Genomic DNA, 24,223 nt, shown 5'->3' on the forward strand with positions numbered 1-24,223 from the left:
AAGGATATAAGATCTATTCAGCTCTGCTGTTGTAATGCAGCCTAAAATAAATGGATGTGGTTGTGTTGCACTAAAATTTTATTTACAAAAACGGGCAGTAGACTAAATTTGGTGGCTAGAGGGCATAGTTTAAAGGAAGACAATTTCCCCATAGTACACATGAAACAGACAAGATTCTTTTATATGTGGATATGAAACAGCAACTTGTATTTGATTAATAAATAGGCTGAAATGATTTGAAATTTTCAATAAATTTAAACACATAAATAAATGATTCAGAAGGTCTATTCTTTTCCATTTTAAATTTCAAAAATAAAACTCATTACTGAAAAATTCAGAAGCAGAGATGAGAAGGACATTATAAGAGTAAACAAAAATACAATGACCATTTTGGCATATTTCCTTCCTTCAAGTTTCAGTGGACACTTTACATAATTGTCATCATAGTATAAAATTTTTTAAAAGCTTGGTTTTGTTTTTGTTTTTTATTTTTATTTAACATATTAAAGATTTTCAATGTTGCTACATGATGTTTAAGGTTACTCTTCTAGGTAGATATATAGTATTCGTTTTTATGAATACTCTACAAATGTTTACTAAGTACTTCTCCTATTGTTGGACATGTTGATTGCTTTCCTTTATTTTGCCATTTGACATCATTGTAGCAACAACTTTATCTGCATTTGGGTTGTTTTCAGGACAGTCCTCTAAAATTGAATTACTGAATCAAAGAATCCAAACATTTTTAAAGATACTGATTGAAATGTCAAACTGTTTCCCAAAATTATATGCTAATATAATCTGCAAATGGGGTAGCCTAAGAATACAATTCCAGAGTGGCTATCTGTAGTCATAAAAATGGTTCTTTTTAGCAGTCTTGAGTGAATGAAGTCTTGGCTTCATTCAAATCAAAGAACACATTAAAATGTTTCCAGAAGACTGATACATTAAGGCTTTACTTAGTCTGCACCTCAAATCAAATCCAGTCAACAGACGTTTGCTGAGTTCTGATTGGTTAGGGCAAGCCTATCCCTGAAGTGCTTCCACAGTCTCAGAGAGAAACTGGAGAGGTGTGGTCAATGAAAGTCCCCACCAAGTGGAGTTGGGAGTGAACTTCCTAATCCAAAACTGAATCCAGAAAGAGTTTGACAGGGAGAGAGAAAGGTAGGAAAGAGTGCTGGAAGTTATCCCCCAACTTCATTCTAGATCCTAACAAGCATTAAAATAAAGAAACCACATGTTCTGAACAAAATTCAATCATGAGGGCTGTAATAGTTTTCAATGGCTGCTGTAACAAAGTACAGTAAGTCCTTACTAAAAGTCGTTGATAGGTTCTTGGAAACTGCAACTTTAAACAAATTGATGCATTTAAGTGAAACCAGTTTTGCCATAGGCTGATTGATATAAATAAGAGTTATAACAAATATGCCATAGGCATATTTCTGGTTTAAAAAAAATCAGCAAACTTCTAAATAAGGATCCCAAACACTTCTAATATTAGACGTTAAAATGCATATTAGTCATACATATATTAAACAAAAATTAGGGCTAGGTGCCATAGCTCATGCCTATTATCCCAGCACTTTGAGAGTCCAAGGTGGAAGGATTGCTGAGCCCAGGAGGTCGAGACCAGTCTGGGCAACACAGCAAGACTTCATCTGTACGAAAAATCAAAAAAGTTAGTCAGGTATGGTGGTACACACCTGCAGTCCCAGCTACCTGGGAGGCTGAGGCAGGAGGATCACCTGAGCCCAAGAGTCTGGGGCTATGGTGAGCAGTCACCATGCCATTGCACTTCAGCCTGGGTGACTGAGTTAGATCCTGATTTTAAAAAAAAAATGATTAATAAAAATAAGAAAGATCATCACTTACCCAACGTTTGGTGAGTCATTTAGTGTTGACTGTCTCAGTGGTGGTGGTTTAAGTTAAGGGATAAATGTTTGCAAAACAAAAATTATAAGAGCACTTCCTCCCACCACACAGTTAAAAAAAAAAAATCACAAATTCGTTGGGTTCAGTGAGCACACTCATACCACATTATTTATTGTCGTGCATCTGTATGATTGTTTTAGACTTTACAGATATTCATTTTACTATAATTTGTATTTATTCATTTATTTATTTTCTAACCTGCTTATTACAGTTCAGGGTTGCAGGTGGCCAGAGCCTCTTCTGACAGTTCAAGGTACAAGTCAAGAACCCAACCTAGCCAGGACTCCCATTCCATCCCAGGACACACTCACACACACCCCCACACTCACTCAGACAGGGACTATGTGGACAAGTCAATTCTTTTAAAGTGCACATCTGTGGGATGTGGGAAGAAACCGGAGTATTGGGAGAAAATCCACCCAGACGTGGGGAGAACAGGCAAACTCCACATAGACAGTGGCCTCAGCAGGGAACACATTTTTTCCTCATCAACATTATAATGAAACAATATCAAGCAATATTTGAGGGTCTGCTGAACCATAAACTGGGTGGCTTAAAACAGCAGAAATGTATTTTCTCACAGTTCAGAAAGCAGAAAGTCTGAAACCAAGATATCAGTGAAGAATCCAATCCAAAGACTTTAGGGAAGAGTGCTTTCTTGCTTCTTCTAGCTTCTGGTGGTTGTCAGTCATCTTGGTGTTCCTTGGCTTGTACTTCATCACACTCATTTCTGTCTCTGTCTTCACATGTTCTTCTCCCCTTGATGCCTACAATTCCAGGTGTTTTCACCTGCTTTTATCAGGATATCAGCCACTGGTTTAGGACCCACCCAAAAGCAATACAACCTCATCATAACTTGATTGCATTTGCAAAGACTCTATTTCCAAATAAGATCATATTCACAGATACCAGGGATTAAGATTTGAACATTTATCTTGGAGAGACATAATCCAACCTAAAACAGGGGCAATGAGAAAAATGGGTATAATCAAGACCTGGGAAATTGGAGAACTACCTACTGTATCTTTACAATGCCAGCTTTAACCAAACGTCAAGCTCATCTCTCAAGGAGGGTCAGTCAACGTGTCTGCCAGACAGAGGTTTTGTTTAAGTATTTACATCTTCTGTGCTTTGCTTTCTGATTTCCTTCACATAGCATGTGTTCTCTGTAATGGAAGGCAAAGGCCCGAATTGTCATGATATCATGTACATCTGTGTCTCCAACAGATTATGAAGTCCCTGAGGACAGAGTGTGGCCGTTTTTCATCTTTGTCAAGCCCAGGAGTAGGCACATAGTAGGCCTACGGTAAGCATGGATTAGACAGGTGGATGGGTGGCCAAGACCACTCATTTTGAAGCATCAGTTTGAATTTGTTCTTTATCTGCCTTTGCATCCTACCAAACCAACCCCAAACCAGAGAATTAAGTTCATTAATATTCATTATCCCAGCACCCCCACCACCATCCTTTTGTTTTCTGCAATAGCTTCTTAGCCTGCAGTCAAATGAGCTCAAAGAAAATGATGTGACTTGGCTTTGGAAATATATTCCTCTGGCTGCCAGAATGGATTTAGCCGACACTGAGCTCAGTTCGTCACTCCTTCTGCGACTGCCTCTGTGCACACAAAGGGCTTTGACAGTCTCTGAGTTATGAGGGGCCATTCCAAGGCTGTGATGGATTTGATTGTTTTATGCACTGACTTAAGATCTCATTTCCTGCCACATTCACAAGTGCTTTCTGGGCTGCTGCAGGGAACCCCTCGTGTTGGTTTTTTGCAGCCCTCACTTCCATCCAGCTCAGAGCTCTGACATTCCTACTGGAGCAAAAGCTTCAAATGATTTAAGAGTTGCCAAAAGTGGGTGCTGTATCTCTCAGCTAATCTTCCTGTAATTTTTTTTCTACTCTTATTTTTTTGGTTGGGTCTCACTGAAATATTTCACCAAAGATGTGAAATTGAGGAATAGACAACTCTATTCGGCATATAACAAGCTGAGATCCATAAATGACTGCAGATCAGTTTGCGACAGGAAAGAAACATTTTCTTGGAGAACCTAGTTTGAAGAAGGTAACCTCTTCTTTTTTTTTTGAGTTGGAGTCTCACTCTGCCGCCCAGACTGGAGTGCAATGGCTGTTCCCGGCCACTGCAGCCTCGACCTGCTGGGCTCCGGTGATTCTTCCGCCTCAGCCTTCCAAGTAGCCAGAATTACAGGCATGCACTACCACGCCCGGCTGATTTTTTTTTTTTTTTTTTTGTAGAGATGAGGTCTCGCTGCCCAGGCGGGTCTCGAGCCCGCGGGCTCAGGCAATCCACTCACCTCAGCCTCCCAAAGGTGCGGGATTACAGGCTGAGCCACCGAGCCCAGCTAAGGTAACCTCTTTTTAGCGGTCCCAATCTTTGGAGAATCATTTGATTGTTTATCTGACTGCTTCAGGGTCTATCTATACATTTTACCATTGTGTATATAATCCTGTCATCATTTTGGTAAAGCAACTCAAGTGATGTCTCTCCTCTCACCTGGAGTGCAGGTTTCATGTGGGCAATTTTCAAGTCAGCTTTGTTCACTGCTGAATCAATGAGATTGAGTTCAGACTCTGGCCTGAATCTTCTTTATATGCTTCAAGGAGAAATGTTTAACCTGGAGAAGCTAGCTGTGGAAAAGAAAGGATTCACCCGTTTATCTGAGACAGAAGTTAAGAAGGCAAGGATGAGTTTAGGACAGTCATTCTTAAAGTAGGATCCCCAGACCAGCCACATTGGCATCACCTGGGAATTGGCTACATTCTTGGTCCTGACTAGGTGCAGTGGCTCATTTCTGTAATCCCAACAATTTGGGAGACTGAGGCAGGAAGATCGCTTGAGGTCAGAAGTTCTGAGGTCAACCTGGACAACATAGCGAGACTTTATTATTACAAAAAAAAAAAGCCAGGCATGGTGGTGCGCACCTGTTGTCCAAGCTACTAGGGAGGATGAGGTGGAAGGATTGACTGAACCCAGAAAGTAGAGACTGCAGCGAGCTGTCATCATACCACAGCACTTCAGCCTAAGTGACAGAATGAGACTCCGACACAGAAAAAAGAATATTGGTCCTTGCCAAACTCACTGAGAAACTTCAAGGCTATCTGGGTGTTAACAAACCTCCCCAGTGATGTTGACACATACTACAGTTTGACAACTTCTGATAGATATAGATATACACAAGGATGCAAGTCCATATGATGAGAGGAGAGAAGGCGCCTCTTAAATATGCTTCAACAATTTTGAGACAAGAGTATGCCAAATGTGTCATGGAGACAAATAGCATTTTAGAACATTCAGGTGGGAGACATGAGGGGAGCTTTGAGCGAGATGTAGAGTTGCACCAATCCACCTAGTGGCCAGAGGAAAATAACTTTTGTAAGTGTTGCAAATATAATTCATCTGTTGAAAGTAAGTAACATGTGCTGTAAAATAGGAGTTAAGGGTTCATTTGTTTTGGGGGGGATAGTAAATTTTATTTTAATTAATCTATACAAAACATTAAAACTATCACCTACAATGCCCAAGTAAACTGTATCCTTTTTCTACTCCTTTTATAACATCCTGCCTCCCATCTTCCAAAAACAAACAAAAAAACAAACAGACAAGCCGGGCTTGGTGGCTCAGCCTGTAATCCCGTGCCTTTGGGAGGCTGAGGTGAGTGGATTGCCTGAGCCCACGGGTTCAAGACCTGCCTGGGCAGCGAGACCTCATCTCTATAATAAATCAAAAAATCAGCCGGGCATGGTAGGACATGCCTGTAATTCCGGCTACTTGGACGGCTGAGGCGGAAGGATCGCCGGAGCCCAGCAGGTCGAGGCTGCGGTGGCCGGGAGCGGCCACTGCACTCCAGTCTGGGTGACAGAGTGAGACTCCAACTCAAAAACACAAACAAACAAACAAAACAAACAAACAGAATTCTCACACTCTGTCTATGATAGTTGATGGGGAAAAAAAAGACTAACTGAAAGAAAATAAGCAAAATGATCTCAAAGTCCAGGAGTTTGGTGGGATTGGAATTACACATTCATAAAGTCAACCATTTCCGTACACATGTAATTTTTCTTCAGAAGGACTTAAAGACCAGGAATAGAAACAGCTGGGCTGGTTCAGAGCTGGAAGTTAACAGAGTGAGAAGGTGCAGCAGGCAGGATCCCAGGCCTGAAGTGAAGGTGCTGAGGTGACCTGGTTATAGACCTAGGCTGAGTGGTGTTTAAACAAGAGGAGGAGATATACGCTCTGGGGAATTCAAGAAGAAACCTAGTATGGGGCTCTCCAGAATTTGCAGTGTGTGTTATCTGAGTTTGGAGAAAAGGTGGCAGAGAGGTCAGAGCCAGTCAACCTGAATGCATTCACTGTGACTTTCTTAAGTGTGTGTTCACAGCCATCGACCCTGTGTCTATTTGGTACCAGATCCCTTGTCAGGAACTGGATATTTGACAGAAACATGGACTACTGTGTAACTAACCAACAGCAATGGCTGCTCTAGCTCTTTGGCTCTCTTACCAAGACTGAGTTAACTTGTGGTCAACTCTCCCACCCGTGGAACTTTACGATGCCTTCTGACACCCTCAGTGTCAGTAACCAGCACTGATTTCCAGAAAACATGCTCAAAGTGAAAAATGTCCCCTGGATCTTCCCCTCACCTAACCTGGTGGCTGAGCTGCACATTCTTGGGCACTACAGAAGAGTGATGGTAAGTCTGCTCCCAGGATGAGAGAGCTGGGTTTGAATCCTGGCCCTGTCTCTTATTAGCTATGCAGTTTGGGCTTCATGGCTCTCAGCTTTACTCTTATAATCTGCAAGTTGGGGGTGGTAATGAGGATAAAACCTGATAACTGAAGTAAAATACAGAGTCTGTAACTCTGTAAGCACTTCACAAATGCTGTCATTACTATCCTTAATGAGAAAATACCCGTAATCTCTCAGCTACAGCTGTCCACACTTTGTAGAAGCCCCTCTCAACACCCCACCTCCTTCATCACCTACTTTCTCACTCAGCTGCATCCCTTCCTCACCACCCTTAGCCCTCTGTTCTGCCTGGTCTACAGAAAAGTCCTCCTCTTTCCAAGGTTGATCTAGGACTAAGTGCCCTGGAAGGGGGAGTAGCACAAGATTTTCCATGTTCAGGAATGAGGTAGAGATTGAGCCAGGACATTTCTCTCTCTCTCTCTCTCTTTTTTTCTTTTTGAGTTGGAGTCTCACTCTGTCACCCAGCTGGAGTACAGTGGCATGCTCACAGCCACGGCAGGATGACCTGCTGGGCTCAGGTGATCCTTCTGCCTCAGCCTTCCAAGTAGCTGGAACTACAGGCACACACCACCACACCCGGCTTTTTTTTTTTTTTTTTTTTTTTTTTTACTGTAGAAAGGAGGTCTCACCAAGTTTCCCAGGCTGTTTTTGAACCCCTGGACTCAGGCAATCCTCTTGCCTTGACCTCCCAAAATGCTAGGATTACAGGCTTGAGCCACTGCACCTGGCCAAGCCAGGACATTTCTAGGAAAAGTTTTAACTAGCTCCAGTCACCATCCTAGGAAGAAGATCTGGGAAGACTACCCTCAGTTATAATCTCAGCATAGCTTAACATTTTCAGGGCACATGAACTGCAGTGATGAGAGATGCTTAGAGGTCCCTTTAGTCTTTCTTCTTCTAGTCTCTGATCCAGCCCAACCTCTCTCCACATTGGTGGCCTGTGGTCTTTGATATTCTTGGCTTAGTTATTACCTTTACTAGTTGTAAAACCTTGGAAAAGTTCTAATCTCCTCTATTTTTTCCATTCACTATCTGTAAATTGGGGCTTGCATAATAGCATACATCTCAAAGATTCTAAATTGTAAAGGATTAAGTGAGTACTATATGCTCGTGGCCAAAACGGTGTGTCATTCTCCTCCCCCCACCCCCCACACACAAATAGTAAGCACTTAGTAGTCCTAAGTTACTGATTTACCCAAGAGGACTTGGTGATGCATTTTTGGGCTTTTTGCTTCATGATGGGCTCAACTGTCTCATAGGAAATTGTCTCTAGAAACTGACCTGAGCCTGAATTCTGAACAACCTTTATTTTCTAAGGTAAAGCTTTCTGGACATCTGGACATTAATGGTGATGTTCCCCAGCTTCTGTCTCTGTTCATGACTGACAATGATTCTCACAAGAATGAAAAGAGAAGGCTCCACAGAATAGATGACTTTCAAGCTGGATGCTCAGTGGAAAACTGGGAGAGGCAATTCCAGGCAGAAGTAACAGGCCGTGTGGAGTGTTCTGAATAGCTGAAAAGGAGGATCCTTGGATAGGGAGACTGGAATGACATCAAAATACCAAAACAGAAAGGCTGGGCTGCATAGAAAGTATACACTGTGGGCAATGGGAGTTTTTGAATGGAGAATGCATGCAGGAGGAAATTAGATAGGAATAAAAGCCATCCCTGCACTGGAGTGTTATAAGCAAATCAAGAAGCTATAATGTATTTAAGTATGTGTTTTCACTGCTTTTCTCTGACTCTTCAGGTCAGCTGGTGTAAGCTAAATTGACTTCTAAGGAGGCGAGCACTGGGGGTAACCCCAACAGGCCCACCATGAATGTAGCTGTAGCCTCTTCCAAGGCTTATTCTGATTCCCTCATTCGTGCATTTTCTTGAAGAAATGTGTACTCTGCCAACTTCATTGTCATTTATCTCTGGACAATTTGTTAACTTCAAGAATCCTTGAATGCCAACCTGGATGTCTTTATAATTGCTGTCTCTGTCAGAGCCTGTGTGAAAAATGTCACTGGGAGAATGAAGTCAGAAAGCGAAGTTGCAACATGTTCCTCACGAAGGTGACAACGACTGAAAGCATTACTTGCTTTCAGGACAGTTTTGAGAACACTTCCAGCTCCTGAAAGAAAAGACGTTTGTAAAATTGGAAAAGCTAGCCTGCTGACATTGACAGTGAATTCATAATGCGCATGTTAATCTGCAGAGAGGAGCAGGCTCACACACCTCTGAAGAAAGCGCAGGAGCCTGTTAGAAAGGGCTTTAATCAAAGGCATGAGCGTTGGATAACTTTTGTTAGACACCCTAAAAACAAGTGGGGTTTTTTCCTACTTCTTGAATATAAGATATAAGTAGATGAGCAACATGTTAGATCTCTTTCAGCATAGCAAATACCACTACCTCATTCTGCATTTGGGGGCCAGTCCCCCCCGCTTTTGGGGGGAAGGGAGCCTCAGTTTCCATGTCTGTAGAGGGAAAACTGAACTAAATTATTCTGAGAGCCCCACTAGTCTATGTCCTCTTCAGAGATTGCCTGCATTTATAGTTATCTTCTCTTATGGAGATCATTTTAGTGCAAAGCTACCTGAATAACCTCAGTGGTGAAGTCTTCTGCCATTTGCTAAAACAGGAGTTGACGTCCCAGGGGCCAGATTCTACCCTCTGCCTGTTTTTGTAAGCTAAGTTTTATCAAGACCCAGCCACACCCATGTGTTTTTTGTCTATGGCTCCTTTCATACTATAACAGCAGAACTGTGTGGTTGTGACAGAGATCTAGCCCACAAAGCTGAGCGTATTTATCTGGTGATTTACAGAAAAAGTTTGCATGTGCTAAACCTTTCTGTTGACTCTCTCAACCATTATAAATATCAGACAACCCTTCCTTCACTAAAGCCAGCTTTCTTTAATCAAAGAGTGCAAGAAATGCTCTAGCATTTATGTATTCAATGCGTGGCTCTCCCTTATTACACTTTGGGAAGATAAACTCTGTCCTAAGAAAGTTCTTTCTTGTACTTATCAGAAATGTGCCCATTCATGACTGGTGCTTTTTGGGCTTAGCTCTGTGCCCTAGAGTCCCAGAAGTCATTTCCTCTTCCACAAAGCAACTCCCTGAATAATTAGCTGATAAAAAACTCTAGAAGACGCTAGCCCAATTCATCCAAGATTTTCCCATGTGTTACGGTGTAGCAACTCTTTTCCTCTCAGTCACCTCTGAGCATTTCACAGTTTCTCTGTGCCACTTATATTGTGAATCCTAACCCTGAACACAAGGACCCTGGACTTCTGGACATTTTGTTTTAAGACTGAGCCCCTGCAGAGGCCGCTTCATGCCACTAACATCAACTCAACTATGAACATTTTCCATATGTGTCACTGATGTTAAGCCACATCCTTCTAGCCTCCTAGAGTGTGATTGGGTTTTAGGCTAATGTGTGGATCTTTTCATTTAAAATGCAAAACGCAATCATTTATTTCAATCTACTCAGTTAGATATGAATTTGAACATTGTACTCGCTCCACCAAAATCAGTCCCAGAATTGTGTTTAAATTCACGCTTAATAATTTCTCAGTACTTACTTTTCTACACTGCCATTCATGCAAGACAATTGACAGGTGTCTGAATAAATTATGTTTCCTTTTAACTGTACCTTGTGCTTGTTGTGCCTCTTCTCACAAATGCCTTTCCTTTTCTACTCAGTGGATTTCTCTTACATGTCCTTCAGGCATCACATCCTCCAGGAAGCCTTCCCTAACTCCTGCAGGTGAGATCATGAGCTCCTTTTATAAGTTGCCCAACCCTTTAAGTTTACCTCTTGGCAGGACTTATTGTACTGTCTGAGCTTATTAATGGCAGAAATTATATCTTCTTTCCATCACAATGTTTGTATCTCATAGGAACTAAGTACATTTTATAAATTGATGAACAAGTGAGTGAATGAGTGATATGTCACCAAATTGAGAAAGGCCTTGAAGTTCATTCTGAAGAATTCAGCAATGGTGTGGAGAGTTTCTAAGTGGATTATAGCAATCATATACTGTGATCAGCAGAATTTTAAAGCGTTAATGCTGCGAGTAGAGGCTGAATTTACCAGTGGGGCAGAGATTAGATGTAGTTAATTCAAGAACGAGATGATTGAGGCCAGTCACAATGGAGCTGGAGAAGCAAACTACAGTGATAACCTGTGTGTAGAATAGATAGGACTTGGTGATGAATCCAACAGGGAAGTTAATGGCAACAGATTCCTCCTGAACTACTTAGTTCCATTCAGAGTTAAGTTACGTATCAACAAACATCTAAAAGTGCTTTGCTGCCTCTATTCACTTAGTAAATAAGTAGTTTATTCCTAAACTTGGCTGACAACTCTGAATCACCTCAGCTGCTTCTAAAATAGTACAGATTCTGAGCCTCCACCTGAGACCTACTGAATCAGAATCATTGTAAAGTTTCCAGGTGATTCCAATGACCTGCCACATTGGTTACTCCTGGCTTAAATGTCCACTTAAAGGAAATGTCTTTCACCGGGTTCTTCTAAGCTTAGGCAATTGTCTTTGTCCAGTGGAACTGGAAGTGCCCTCCCCTCTTATTAGCCCTCTGTAGCCCTTATCTTGAATGAACTATAAGATCTCTTATTTCTCTCTCTCATTATGTTTATTTTCTTTGCAAATATCTTATCTCCTTACCTTTAGCATTTGCAAACAAAGAAATAGTGGACAATTTATTTAAACTTTCCAAATTCAATATCCTCATCTGTAAAATAGAGATAATATGATCTCCTCCTTAGGGCTGTTATGAGATACTGAATGTAAAAGCCATCAGTACACGCATGGAAACAGACCATGTACTAAATAGACATTTGGTGTCTCCACTGTTAGCTAAATGGCAAACACATTTTATTTATTTGTTTTTACTTTATTTTATTATAAAGATGTGGGGTACAAGTCAGGATTAGGTACATAAGTAATCTATGTACAGGTGAAGTTTGGACCTCTAACTGGTCCTCACTTCCCCTGGTTTAGGACCAGGTGCTCTTTGTGTTGTTAGGTATCAGCAGTTGTGGGACACTCTCCCCTGGTAATGTCCCACAGCTGCCAATGCCTCCCTTGTGCTATTGCAATTAATGTTTAGATCCCACTTATGAGTGAGAACATGTGGTATTTGGTTCTTGGTTTCTATGATAGGTCACTAAGTATGATTGCCTCCAGTTCCAACCAATTTGTTGAAAAGTCCAGGTTTTGTCCTTCTTTATGGCTGCATAATATTCCATCATGTTTATGTAGCACATTTTCTTTTTCCAGTCTACTTTCAGTGGACAGCGGGTTTGGGTCCATGTTTTTGCTATTGTGAATAGTGCAGCTATAAACGTATGTGCAGTTGTATTTCTGGAAAACGGTTTGTTTCTCTGAGTAAATTCTCAGAAGGGGCATTGCTTGATTGTATGGAAAGTCAATTTCTAGTTCCTTTAGAAATCACCACACTGTTCTCCAGAGGTTAGAGACTAGTTTGCACTCCCATCAACAGTGTAGAAGCATCCCCTTTTCTCCACACCCATGCCAGCATCCATTTTTTTTTTTTATTTATTAATGATGGTCATCTTTACTGGAGTTAGGTGGTATCTCAATGTGGTTCTGACTTGCGTTTCTCTGATAATTAGTGAGACTGAGTATTTTTCATGTATCTGTTGGCTGCTTGTATGTCTTCTTTGGAGAAGTGTCTATTTATGTCCTCAGCCCATTTTTTAATAGGGCTATTTTTTTTTCTTTTGTCTTGTTTAAGTTCCTTGTAGATTTTGTATTTTGGATGTAAGGGCTTTGTCAGATACACAATTAGCAAATATTTTTTCCCATTCTGTTGGTTGTCTCTCCACTCTCTTGATGGTTTCTTTTGCTGTGCAAAAGCTTTTTCAGTTTGATGAGGCCTCACTTGTCTATCCTATCTTTATTGGCACATACTATTGCGGATTTGATCAAGAATTGGTTTCCCACTCCAACATGCATAAGAGTGTTTCTTGCAATTTCTTCGAGGATTCTTATAGTTTGAGGTTTTACATTTAGATCTTTTATCCTTTTAGATTTTATTTTTGTGTACAGTGATAGGTAGGGGTCCTATTTCATTCTTCTGCATGTGGTCAGCTAGTTTGCCCAGCACCATTTGCTGAATAAAGTCTCCTTCCCTAAGTGGTTGTTACTGATGGCTTTGTTGGAGATGAATTGGTTGAGAGATGGAGTTTTTGCTTTCTTGGTCTGTATGCCTGTTCTTGTTCCGGTACCAGGTTATTTTGGTCATCATAGCTTTATAGTAAAGTTTAAAGTCTGGAAGTTTGATACCTCTCACTTTGTTCCTTTTGTTGAGGATCATTTTGGCCATTCGTGCTCTTTTTTGTTTCCATATGAATTTCTGTATTGTCATTTCCAGATCTAAGAAGAATGATATTGGTAATTTGATGAGTATTGTATTGAATCTCTAGACTGCTTTGTGTAAGATAGATATCTTGACAATATTGATTCTTCCAATCCATGAACAAAGGCTGCTTTTCCACATCTTTGTGTCAACTTTGATTTCTTTGAACAGTGTTTTGTAGTTCTCATTGTAAAGTTCTTTCACTTCTCTAGTTAGGTATTTCATTTCTTTGTGGCTATTGTGAATGGGATTGTGCTTTTTATTTAGCTATCTGTAAGTGGCAAACATATTTTAGAGCAGAAGCATGTCTTTTATTTCTGGATAAAGTCTAGTCCAGCAACCTATACTTAGGATAGTTGCTCAGGGATATTAACCACTCAATGAAGAACAGATGAATGAATGAAAATGTTGGTCCATAGTAACAAAAATTGCTTTTTGATAATGACCACCTCTAACTGTCTATAAATGATCACCTCTGATTGTCTCTACGCTTATGGCCTCCAAACCTGGCCATCATCATTTTTAAAGGATGCTCTAAAAATTCAGTTGCCTAAGTTTCATCCCAGATCCATGAATCAAAATATTTGGGAATTGGGAACCCAAAAATCTGAATCGTAAAAGTTCCTCTAGTTGATTTTGATCACAGCCCATCTGGGGAAACCACTGCTTTAGAGAACCAGTAAGAGACCGTATTGCTTTGTTTAATGTAAGAAGATATGTTTTCTTGTTCTACAGTAGTTATTGAAAGATTAATTTCGATTGATTGTTCAAAACATATCCATTAAAGTCTGACATCTGTTTAATAGGTATATCCTATTACACTCTTGTACTTAGGGCCACAGTCAAGACCCGCCATAATCAGAGACACAGTTTAAACAAACTAATTACATGAGGGCACACAGAGGCCGAGCTGAGCAGGGCCCTTTGAACACGACATATGCCTTTAATCAAAACCAGGCATCAGGCAAAAACAAGATACGCCAAGCAGGAGTCAGGCAGCACATTGATGATTCGATAGCAGATGTTCCTAGGGTCAGCCTGGTCCAGGGACAACCTGAGCAATACTGCTGCTCCCACATCACCATCCCAAAACTTGACATTTCTGAGACCAAGCTGAGCAAACTTTGATTGATGGATGACAGGAGAAAGCAGGCATCTGGCAGACAAATCCCTTTGCATGCCTTCTACGTGAGGCTATTCTGAAGCATTGTGTTTCTAAATGGAGAGCTCCTGCATGGCTAAATGACTGGCTCTGACGCTTCATGAAACAGTGATTGCACAGGTATTTGCTTCCACCCTTCTCTGTCTCACTTTCCTTTTACCTCACTGTTACTTTCTTGGGATTGCCTTCCAAAAGAACATTACCATTTAAGTTTTGTCTCATGTTCTGTATCTGAGGTATCCAGACTAAGAATCCAATTGTTAGGCATTTTTCTGTGCACTACATTTACAATACAAATATATTTCAGTTTGACTTCAACATCTATGTTCTTAACCATTACACACAATTCCATTTTACAAATAATGACAGAACTTTCTGGATAACATTAAAAATAGTGAGAATCGGTAAAATCGTCCCACCACACTCACTCCCTTAATCTAAAGTGCACGGACTTGAATCTTGGTCTACAAGAAGGATGGTCTCTGTTTCACACACTTTGCTCACTTTGGCCAAGGCTGCAGTTGTCAGGTGGATCCAGTTCCAACAGGCACATGCCTGCCTGCCCTCTTCAACTAAGATAGTTCCAAGAGGGAAAAATATACTTTATTATTATCTTCCTGCAGTCCATCATAGATTAATAGGTGCTGGATAATTTATAAACAACAGATTTTTTTTTTCATCTGAGACAGTCTCACTCTATTCCTCAGGCTGGAGTGCAGTGGTGAAATCAAAACTCACTGTAGTCTCAACTGTTGGGCTTAAATGATCCTCTCACCTCAGCCTCCCAAGTAGCCAGGATTCATTATAGTTCTACAAGCAGGAAGTTCAAAATCAAGGAGCTAGCAAATTCAGTGTCTGATGAAGGCTTGCTCTCTGCTTCAAAGACAGCACCTTATCGCTGCATCCTCACACGATGGAAAGGGCTAACATGCTACTTCAAGTCTTTTAAAAAGAGCACTAATCATGAGAATGGAGCCCTCATGACCCAATTACTTCCCAAAGACCCCATCTCTTAAATCCATTATCATCACCTCTTAGGTTTCAACACAATTTTTGGAGGGACACAAACATTCAGACTGTAAGCATTACTAAATGAATGCTTGAAGAAAAAAACTGAGCAATGCATTAGCATCATATTTTAGAAAGGTCACTTTAGCTTTACTGTTTATGCTTAAAACATGATAATTAGTTGAAAATAGATGAGCTACAGGATAGAATTTTTTCAAAAACTGCATAAAGCTTACTTGGCTGTGGGCTCATGTAAGTACACATATACCTACAAACTTCTTCATCTAAATTACCAGACTTTTAATTGGTTAGACCTATACTCCCTGACCAGGCATGGCACAGATAAACACAGGCATCATCTGGGTTTGCTGATCATCTTCTGGGTAGCTTTCCCAATCAGGAATGGAATTATTGATGTCATTTAACAAAATATTAAAAATTGCACCAGGTTCCAAGTCAGTTTTAAAATGCCTCTGATGTTTTTGAGAGTAAATTACTAAAGTAGAACAGGACTTCAAAATGTTTTTCCATTACTCAAAAGTCTGAAGTCCCTCCATGATGAACTCTCCCCAGTTGCTTCCTGCCCCACCATGTCTCCTTCTGCTTCTTTGGGATTAATCTGATTTCTGAATGGCCTTTCTCCTTCCTGTTTTCTCTCCCACCTCTGCCCTGGATAGCTGCTTTTGCTCTGGCCTTGACTGATCTCCCTCTTCCTGATCCCATTCCAAGCTTAATGCGGAAGCCAGCTCCAGGTTTCGCTTCTTCAACATTCCTTTATTAACTTATTCCACATTTATAGTGATCACATATTCCAACATCACACACTTTCCCCAAGAAAAATCAAAGAATAAATGAATGCAGTGATGTAAGGTGGTTGTTGTTTGTCTTCTGTTTTGTTTTTAGGACTTGGGTTCTGAATCCAAAGCACCCTTCAGTGTTCAGTTTTGGTTGATTGGTTTTGGTTTTAGTTATTCTTCCAGTTAAGTCTTTAATTTAGCAAGCACACTTGATAATTGCTACTATATACTTAGAGCTGTGCTCAGGGCTATGAGACTTGTAATAGAGGAGAATTAGGAAAAATTATGGAATGATCCTTGACATTCCCCTCTACCTTCTGCATACAACTCACAAGTAGAAGCACTAAAATCCCAACTCCCAAAGCCCCTTCTCTTGTCCAGATGACTCAGGGTTTCTCTCCCTCAGTAGTAAGGTGAAATTCTCTTCTCACTGATATCTGATACAATGATGAGCTGACTAGTTTTCTAAGTAAACACTGTAATACATAATATTATGTAACTAAAGATCTAGGAAGGTATGAGGAAAGCTTAATCTAAATGCTCATACCTAGAATTCCAAATATTAACTAAGATTGTTGGAAGACCTATTTGAAAGAAGAATTACAAAGGTGTGAGACATTGGGAAAATCACACAACTTCCCTAAAACTTAGTTTTACCACCTGTGAAATGGAAACAATAACAATAATAGAACCATTCCTTCAAATGCTTCACAGGTTTGTTGTGAGAAAAAAAAATTTTTTTCAAGTGTGGCCAAGCGCTGGATAAATTGGGAAATTCCTAAGGAGATGCAAGTTATTACATCACACCTAGAGTTCAAAAAGATAATTAGGCACTCACATTATACTATAGATTCAACTGTGATTAAGGCATTCACTTTGGAAACTCTAAGAATTAATAACCATTTGCTATACATTCATTATGATCACATTAATCATTATAATTGGTTAATTAACTAATTATGGTTATAATGTAGATGTCATATGCATTTTCATAGGAATTCTTTGGTAATTCAACATTAATTAATGCCTGACCTTATCTTGATGCTTAACAGATCAAGGGAGTGACTTTCTTGCATTGTTTTGATCAAAAGGGACTTCACAGACAAATATAGCAAAGCAGGAGTCATAATTTTCTTTTTTCTTTTTTTTTAAGTCTACGATACAATCTTTTATTTTTAGCTTAAAAACAAAAACTTAAATTACTAAGAAAATATTTACAGGATTAATCACATTTTCTTCTTTTTTTTTTTTGGTCACCCAACATGAACTAGATTAATCACATTTTAAGCCAGCAGACTGGACATGAAGGGTCTCTCAGTGTCCTTCCTTGGGACAGGTCACACGGGGCCCTGCATCATGTGCCAAAGTTGAGGAAGAGGTGGGTCTCCTGACCACTTGTGAAAAAAATCAGAGCTCTCGTATTCACTTCGCTAACAAATAATTACATGCCTTTTTAGTGTTTAAGAGAAGGCTTATTTTTTCTGGGATATCTTCATAGGATCATTCTGGAAACATATGATTTAGAAAATTCTTAGTTTAAAGAAAAAAATTAACATGTCCTGTCTCATGAGATCACTGCCTCTCATGTGGACCAGTGTCTCTCAAAAAAGCTAACAGGACTTTTTGAAGCAGGAACATGGAGTACTGGTCTCTGTAAAGTCCAGACAGGAAAATTAGCAGTGTCACTGGCTAATTTTAAAATTAGCAGTGTCACTGGCTTCCTGGGGCTGGTAGCTGGACCAGTGCTTTTGTTCAAAGTGTCTGGAGAGCATCTTCTTGTTCCTTTTCTGGAAAAGAAATAATGGAAACAGAGTTCCAGGCATCGTCCTTGTCCAAGGCCTATAAGATGGGCTGAGCTGGGTCCTTTAAACACTCTTCTATTTGCAACAGGATGCTTGGCGGAGTGTGAAACCAGTATTTCACCAGACCTCCGTATTTCAGCACCAGGAAGAAACAGGCCCCTGCCAGCACCAAGAGCAACCAAAAGATTCCTACGGAGATCAGGATGACTTGCTGAAGTTTGGTGGAGGCATCTGCTGTTGTTTCGTAGCAAGATGTGCTGCTTAAAAGTGCCCAAGTTTAAAGATGTCTTTTTTGTGTGTCCAAGACAGTTGTGCTTCAACAGTACCCTCGGAAGAATTTTAAATCACCCAACACAATAGAGTTGCCCTCGAAAGGGCCTTTAACCTGTTAGAAACCTGCTTTTTCCCGGTCATGGACATAGTATTGAAAGGTGGCCGCAGAGGTATCGATGTCAAAGGGGGAGGAGAACCTGATGATAAGGGAGCCTTTTCCTGGGGTCACCCAGGCGTTTCTTGGAGGCCCAATGGTGACATTCAGATAGTGTTGAAACCAAGCCATCGTCACCCAGGCAGAATGGAGCTTTCCCAGCTTAGCTCGAAGGCGAAGCGTGACCTTGAAATCCATCTGGAAGCCTTTGGAGAGGCCAGCCGCAGTGAAGTCACACTCGGTTGCCCTGATCCGCCTACAGTTCACTCCTACAGACGCAACATCCACATTTAACCACTTACTGCCGGTGTATTTAAACTGCACTTGGTAGAACATTGGTCTTGTGTCATTGCTCAGAACCACCGGTTCCCAACTCAAAACCTGCTTGGCATTGTACAGGCGAATCTTCGTGTGCTAAGGAGCTGGCAGCCGGGAAAGAGAGTCTGGCGGCGACGACATGGCCCCGCAGGCGCTGAGCGGTAGCAGCAGCTGCAGCAGCGGCCACGGCGGTGGCTGCATGGCCTGGGTGTCCGGCGGCGGCTCAGTCCTGGCCTTGAATTTTCTGAACATCGGGCTTTAGCTCAAGATCAGTAAAAAGTTTAGAAAAGTCAAACGCTTAGAGTCTGTTTTTTTTTTGCTAGTACTTTTAAATTCTTCTCTTTCTTCTTTGCACAAGATTTATGCAGGGAACAGGTTTGTACTGTCCTTGTGTCTCAAAGAAAGATTTTTCTGAAAGAGGGATGGGGAGCTTCTGAGAGAGAAACAGGAAACAGTTATTGAAAACTAACTACCTGCCCATTGCCTTGCTGGTGATCACAGAAATACAAGAAGAATGATCCAGCCTCTGTCCCCAAGAAGCTCACAATTCTACGGAAGCTTCAAGAACTGCTCAGGAAACATAGAAATTGAATAGAAAATGCTTTCAGGGATATTTAGAAAAATAAATTTTTATTTTTTTATTTCTTTGTTTTATTTTTATTTGGAAATTTGGAAATATTTAAGGAAGAATTTAAGGAAAATCAGGAATAATTTTTAAATTAGTAAAAATAAGTTTTTTTTGCTACAGTGAATTGAACAAAATACTGTATTTTGTAAACCCTGAAAATCTGGAGGTTGATTAAATTTAAATTAATGAAAAACTTGTAAGTGCAGCAAATAAATCAATTATACATATGTTTTATGACCTAATTGACGCTTATACTTTTGGTTATGTACTATTCTGAAAGTGAGGCACCTTTAAAATATAGAAAGTTAAACAAATTAAAACGTTAATATTCTGGTTTTCCTGGATAATAAAACCAGCTTAGACATCATTGAAATTTAGTTGTGTAATATTTAGAACATATAACAAAATCACTGAAATGTGATATCATGGAGAACTCATGTTTTAAGATTCTAACTACTACTATCACAAACGCAAGTTTTAAAAAATAAGTTAAATGTATCAATTAGTATAAATTTTAATTTCCTCCAAAGGCAGAAAGTTCAAATATAATTATGTACAGTGCATTAATAGAAGAGTTCCATGATTTTATTGTGATCAAGTGATTTGAGCCAGAATTCTATTTTATTTTACTATTTTCTAAAGAAAAGGTAAAATAAAGTTCTACTAATATATTTGATGTAGTCACAGTTAAATTAAGAATGTATAAGTAGGTTCATATAGGATGATAAAAGGGCATGAATACAATCAATCAGCCTGCGAAAACTGACCACATAGATGTAACAGGGAATGAGAAAGCTTGTCTTTGAAAAGAAATTTGCATTAACTCCAGTCTTCAGAGAAGCAAACATCAAAATAGGATTAGAAATGCCAGAGCTATATTGGTAGTAAAAGAAGAGTAAGCTAGAGAAGGTGAAAAGAGCTTTCAGACTATGATGCAGTTCTGACACCTATGAAGGACTACAGGAAGAAAGGAGGCTAGGCAGTAAGAGTCTCACACTGCTCAGCAGTTCCAAGAGAATTCCACTCAAACCAGTAGATTACAACGACAAGAAATCATTCCAATGCCTCGAAGTTGGTCTCCTCATAGTGACGTTTGGATGCCAAGTTGTGTGGAATTCTATGTCTTTCCATAAGCCCCTGGAGAATGGTGTTGGCTGAAACCCTGTAGGCAGGAAAGGAAAACCCATTATCATAGTAGGTGTCTGACCCCACAAGGACTGCCTGCTGACCTTTCCAAGACTAAAGAGCTGCATGAAGTAGACACTACAAATGACTGGTTGGTCTCCTCAAGAAATAGGGCTATATTGAGGGCTCATTGTTGGTCACCATTGCTGACAAGTTAAATATCTAGGGGACAGAGTGTCTGAATTGGCCTGGGAAAGTGAAAGTCAGTGTTATTGGGCCTTTCTCTGCACTGTGGCTGCTCTGTTCATGTACTCACTGTGTCTATTTTGGGGCGGCCTACAATGAAAACTGTCTAATGTCAACTAGCTGAATCATTCTATTTGGTTTTTCAGTGCTTTTTCATGGTAATCCTTTCTGGTGAGATGAGGCGTGATACAAAAATCTTTACCTTTTCTGTTCACTCCCATATGTCTATTCACATGCTTATATTCGTGTGCTTCTACACGCGACTTCCTTGTCTCAAATCTTACAGTGCTTTTCTTCCAGGATACTGACCACATGGCCAGGTCACTGGTCACTGCTCAGAATCAAGATATATTCTCACCTTGGGGTACTTCTCTTTCCACTCAAAACGGATGACTGTATAACTATGTTATGGGCTAAATTATGTACCCCCAAATCCACATGTTGAAGTTCCAGCACCTAGTACAGTAGAATGGAGTCATATTAGGAGATAAGTTATTTAGCAAGGTAATTAAGTTAAAATGAGATCTTTCGGGTTGGTCCTAATCCAATCTGACTGGTGTCCTTATAGGAAGAAAAAATTTTGACATATGGAGAGAAACCAGGGATGTACACATGAAGGAAAAAACCATGTGACGACCCAATGAAATGGAAAGTCAATGAGAGAAGCCTCAGAAGAAACAAAACCTGCCAACACCACACCTTGACCTTGGACTTCCACACTGTGAGAAAATTTCTGTTGTTTAAGCCACCTAGTCTATGGTATTTTGTTATGATAGCCTTAGGAAATTAATATAAACTGATTTAATCCCCATGCACTAGAAAGATTTTCTTCTCTTTCTACTGTCTGTATAGGCATTGTTCCCTTGATATTTGTCCAGTGTCTAAGTCATTGCACTGTATTTCCTCCACTGGAATAATTTTCCTGGTCACCACTTGATATCTTAGCAACTGTGCTGCCAACTTGTGCCAGGGGCTATCTGTATCCTCACATACCATTCAGGATGACACTGTTCCCAGGTCCCATCTTATTGCCGGGTACCACTTGTGTTCATTCGTGTTCTCTGAAAAAGCGTAATTAGATTTGTGGAAATGCTTGTGGAGAAGCAAGAAAAGGCTACTGGAGAAGGCAGGAGAGGCCTGATTCCTGTGAAATAAAGAGGCGAGAGGCAAAAGGATTGGATGGAAGAGTCTCACATTGAAGCTCTGAGAAAGTCTAGACTAGGCCAACGGCAGCTCCTCAAACCAAAATCACCTATTGAAGGGGCCCTGAGTCTGGTAGGGATGAACCTGCATTAGTATCCCCTCCTATTCTCAGTCATTAGCTTCTCATGGGAAGCATGGCTAAGCAACCAACGTGGGGGTGGATCAAGAAGGACAGCTGCTGGAGTCTTCAGTCCAGGGGACTGCGGCAGGGGATCTGAGCAGTCTACTTTTATGGCCACCACGGTGACAACAAAAAGTTATCGACAAGATGACACATTAGTGTCTTACCACTGGCACCATATCCAAATGACTTATCACTAAATCTTGGTGAGCTCTAGGGCAGTGTCTTGATTCTTGTGAGACAGCAAAAAGAGCAGGAAGAGACGTGGATGACTTCTTTGAAATTCTTCTTCCTTTGTTCTTCCTTCAGCTATGATCAGCTGTTTGGCAGGAAGAAGAGAGAGAATGAATGAGAATGAATCATTGAACTTACTCCTAGCTCAGGGAAACGTTTTATTGGATTTGTTTCACTTTGATGCGGATTAAGCCCATGGGGTAGAGCAGGCCAGTGAGTGAGTGAATGTGCGGGCTGGGGGAGGGGATGCAGGGTCTCCCTTTGGTTGCTGCGGCCATGTTTGTAATTTATTATTAACTATCTCTTCTGTGCCATGGTCTGTGGACCTTTCCAGGGGGCCAGTTCCTGGGGCCAGGACTGTGGTTTGTCCAGGCAGATCAGACAGAACATTTTATTTATTTGCTTCTTTCCTTAAATCCAGCATGACTCAACTTGGCCCAAGGCAGAAAAAGTTTGCTTGACCTTGATTGAAATAGTGAACTTTGGGAGAACTCAGAGTCAGACTACTGGCCACATTTGCTTCTCTTTTCATCGACCAGTTGGCAAGAACTCAATGAATGCACTAATTCGTATCTTCGATGACATGGCCTTGTTCTAAAAATTTAAATCAACATTTAAAAAATCCTGAGTTCATTAAATCTTTCTTTTGTTGAGAGTCTTCTATGTGTCCAGTGCTGTACCAAGTACTATGGATACAACAGTGAACACAACAGACAAAACCTCTACTCTTGGTGATGGGAAGGTAAGGAATGAGGAAGAGTATTAGTATCAAACTAAAACTAAAATGTTATAATTTCAGATCATGTTAAGTATAAGAAGATGAAAGCATAAGAAATGGGTTATGTTACCAAATGTAATCTTCCGAAGTCATTACTTAAGGCAGTTTCCAGTATTTCCATGTTACCAGTGAGTGAAACGATGTTCAGAAAGGTTAACTTTCCAAAGTCCCCATAGCTCCCACATAACAACAACAAGAATTTGAACACAGACTAGTATTTGAGCTAGTATGCTAACCTAACTTATGCAAAATAGAGTTAAAACATCTCAGCTGACCTTCTCTTGCACTGGTATTCCAGACAAATGACTTTCTTATAGTTTCTTAAAGAGCATCCCTTGCCTCCAGTCCTGTGTACAGTTCACCTAAGGATTTTCAAGTAAAAGGCTTCTCACAAATTATTCGGGAGATACACTTATATGGTTCAGGGATACATCTTTAATAAACTTTGATTCACATAAAGAGAAATAAATTTTCTTTTCAAGTTTTTTTCCTCTACTTTTAATTATATTGAGGAGAGAGTTTGGTATAAACAAACTATTTTTAATCTTTGCTCAAGGTCTTCTTTTAAAAAACTGATTTATTAAGGTGTAATTGACATACACTAAATTTAAAATACTTAAAGTATGTAATTTGATACATCATAAGACATAATACAGACAAGTAGCTAACACCACTATCAAGGCTATGAATATATCCATCACCCCCAAAAAGTGCCTTCTTTCTTTCCTGCCTTAATCTGTAATCTTTACCCCACTCCCAGACAACAACAAGTTTGCTTTCTTCCACTATAGATTTATTTACATATCCTAGAATTTTGTATAAATGGAATCATATACTATGTCGATTTCTTTTGTTAGTACGCTTGTTTTGTTTGAGGGGGAGGGCTGGTTTCTTTCACCCAGCAGAATTACTTTGACATTCTTGGATGTTGTCATTTGTGTCAAGTTTATTCCTTGTTATTGCTGAGTAGTGTGCCATTGTATAAATGTACCAGTTTGTTTATCCACCTCTTAATGGACATTCACGTTGTTTCTTATTTTTGGCTATTACAAGTTGAGCTTATGTCAACATTTGTGTACACATCTTTGTATAGACTTAAGATTTTCTTTCTCCTGGATAAATACTTAGGACTGGAATGGCTAGATCATGTGGTAGTATATGTTTATGTTTTCAAGAAATTGGCAAACTATTTCCTAAAGGGGTTGTGCCATTTTGCATTTCCACCAATGGTGTATGAGAGTTTCAATACCTTTGTATTCTTGTGAAACCCAATAGGGT

The 24,223-nt window shown here is 40.1% G+C and overlaps 1 pseudogene; it reads right to left on the reverse strand.

The window, feature by feature from the left end:
- Positions 1-17,815: 17,815 nt before the first annotated feature.
- LOC103253820 lies at positions 17,816-18,811 on the reverse strand (annotated as a pseudogene).
- Positions 18,812-24,223: the final 5,412 nt, after the last annotated feature.

This window comes from Carlito syrichta, unplaced genomic scaffold (assembly GCF_000164805.1).
Source record: "Carlito syrichta isolate Samal-C Ts95f unplaced genomic scaffold, Tarsius_syrichta-2.0.1 Scaffold68293, whole genome shotgun sequence".
Lineage (NCBI taxonomy): Eukaryota > Metazoa > Chordata > Mammalia > Primates > Tarsiidae > Carlito > Carlito syrichta.